Below are 2,952 nucleotides of genomic sequence, written 5' to 3'. Positions count from 1 at the left end.
TTTCAGCGCCGCCTGGTGGAGAGGACAGTAAGCTTGTTTAAAAGCCGGACGAAGTCAGTTTCTTAAGGGACATTCACACGGTACAACTAGTCAGCATCTAACCTTTGTTGGTATAATTTTCGATTCATAGTATGAAAATTTACATATCTGCATTAAGTACGAACATGTATTGGAAACAGTTCTGACTTTTTATGTTTTAAACCATGTTTATGCGATTCAAAATGATTTTGTTCACATAATTTATATCTAGGTGTACAAAATAAAATTGTCTATCAAACATTCGTATACATACAAAATTACAAATCCTACCATGAATTCGTGAATAAAATAAAATCACAATAAAGTTAGACATAACCAATGTGAAATAGAAAAAAATACGTCTGATGTTATTACAGCTTCACTGCGTTCTGCGAACTACGCGTTCCGTTTCAAATGAAATTTAGAGAATATATACTGAACCAAATTAAAAACTTCACAATCCAAAAATTTTAATATTTTGACCAGTTATCATTGTGGGCCCTTATTGTGTATTTAAACAGTAATCGCCACGTATTGTCTTCAGATAACACCCGTTTTTGTGCAGGTGAATCGATCAAAATCATGTACACAGCACTATAGTGGCAAAAGTGTTTTTTCACGTGCAACTGGTCACGTGGCCATAATACCGCACGTGTTTTCAGCCATACTTGTTAGCAGTCATTAACAAAAACAGAAAAACACAAGAAAACAAAAGTCTTTACGGACATTTGTCATGCCACGTCTTTCAAATGTGCAACGTGAACGTGCCATCGGCATCTTGCAGACGGGAACGTCCGTAGCTGAAGTCGCAAGGACGATGGGTTGTAGTCGACGGACTGTTTATGATTTAGAGACGGATCTACAGAAAACGTGTACCACCGCTGATCGCTCTCGGCCAGGTCGACCACGTGTGACGTCACATGCAGAGGATCGTCAGATTGTCTTACGTCACCGCCGTAACCGATTTTTGACGGCTACATCAACCAGAAATGAACTGTTTAGGGGTAGACTGAGTGCGCAAACTGTTCGAAACCGTCTGAGAACTGCTCACCTTCAAGCACGACGGCCATACTGCGGGCCGATTCTGACTCAATTACACAGACGTCAACGTCAATTGTGGGCACAGCGACACTTACGATGGACTCAGAGTCGTCTTCAGTGATGAATCCCGATTTAATCTTCGATTTGCTGATGGTAGGGCGAGGGTGTGGAGGCGCCGTCATGAACGTTACGCCCAGTGTTGTGTACAGGAAGTTGACGGATTTCGAGGCGGAAGTGTCATGGTGTGGGGTGCTTTCTGTGGCAATGCACGTTCCAGGCTTCTTTTCATCCGTGGCAACCTCAACGCTGCTGCTTACCGCGACCAGGTACTGGCACCAGAACGTCTGCGTTTTATGGCAGCACATGGACCCGGTTTGATCTTCCAACACGACAATGCCAGACCCGTCACAGCAATTTTGACAGGGAATTTCCTTCAGAATGCGGGAGTCAACGTCATGGACTGGCCGTCAAGGTCTCCTGACCTCAATCCCATCGAACACGTCTGGGATGCTCTTGGCAGAAGTCTGCGCACTCTCCAGAACCAACCACAGAATTTGCAAGATCTTAGCACCATTTTGCAGCAACAATGGCGTCGTCTTCCCAGTCATGTGTTCACAAGCATCACAAGGTCCATGCGGAGGCGTTGTGTGGCAGTTGTCAACGCACATGGTGGCCATACACGCTACTGAACTTGTGTGCCATCAGATTCTCGTGCTTGGGACTTATGATTTAAACTGTTGATGTTATTATTGAATACCGTAGGTGCTTGCAACAAATTATTGTTACCACCGTTAATTAAAATCCTTCTTTGGACTTTAATGATTAAAAATTACCTTCTCTGATACATGTGTCCGTTGTATATCATATATGGGATTACTTTTAAAAATGTGAAGTTTTTAATTTGACTCAGTATATATCAATTAGGCCTAACATTAATCTAATTTTCAAACACATTGGGTTTATCTCCTAATTCATGTATATATGTACGCGATTATATCATGCTTACGATTTTGTTTCAGAGAATAAATCTAAATTATAAGTACTTTGTTTTATCTGCAAGTAGAATAGATATTTCACTCGAGAGAAGTAACGTTTTTATCCGGAACTGCCTTCCGTTGGCCTCACTAATAGCAAGGATTTCAGACTAAGATCATTTAGAAAATAAAAAACCCCAGAACATTTCCCTTTTCTTTTTCTCATCCCTAGCGTAGAAAAAATTGTATTTCCAGCCGTGTGAATATCAATTTTGTCCTTGTCACTCAATGAGATAAACACGAGAGGCCATATATCACACAGCGCAGCTTCCTGCATATGTTTTCACTTTCTTAGATTTGAAAAAAATCGAAAAAGAATTGGGAAAGATTGGGAATGAACACAGTCAAAAGACTATTATTTCCAAACATTCATCCGATCTGTCTCATGAAAATGCCTATATGTTTAATGACAAACTGTGAGAAGGTTTATTTGATAAAGATTGGAAAAGTGACCCAAGCTTCAATATTTTTGTACCGCCTTGAAAATTGAAAATATGAGACTGTCTTGAAGGATTACCTAATGTGCGCGGCTGACTCGTCAAATAAGGTAATACAATTCTTTTCAACATAGTGTAAAAGTCTGGAAGGTAATTTAAGGTACCGACGTTTACTACAATATCTGAAAAACTATCGGACCTACTCTAGTCAAAGTTGGTATGAGATTATTAAACAGTCATACATAACTGGATATTACATTTAAAGACAATCGGTGCATGAATAAAAAATCTGTCTATTTAGCTATCACTATATTTCATCAACAACCAGACCTGTTCGTCACGGGTGGAACGAGCATTCATTGAAACAGCCATCTGCATAATGCTACCCTTGCGTCACAGGGCCATATGACACAGTTGAACCA

This window comes from Haliotis rufescens, unplaced genomic scaffold (genome assembly GCF_023055435.1).
Source record: "Haliotis rufescens isolate VD_foot unplaced genomic scaffold, xgHalRufe1.0.p SCAF_3, whole genome shotgun sequence".
Classification (NCBI taxonomy): domain Eukaryota; kingdom Metazoa; phylum Mollusca; class Gastropoda; order Lepetellida; family Haliotidae; genus Haliotis; species Haliotis rufescens.
Note: the sequence above shows the minus strand (reverse complement) of the source record.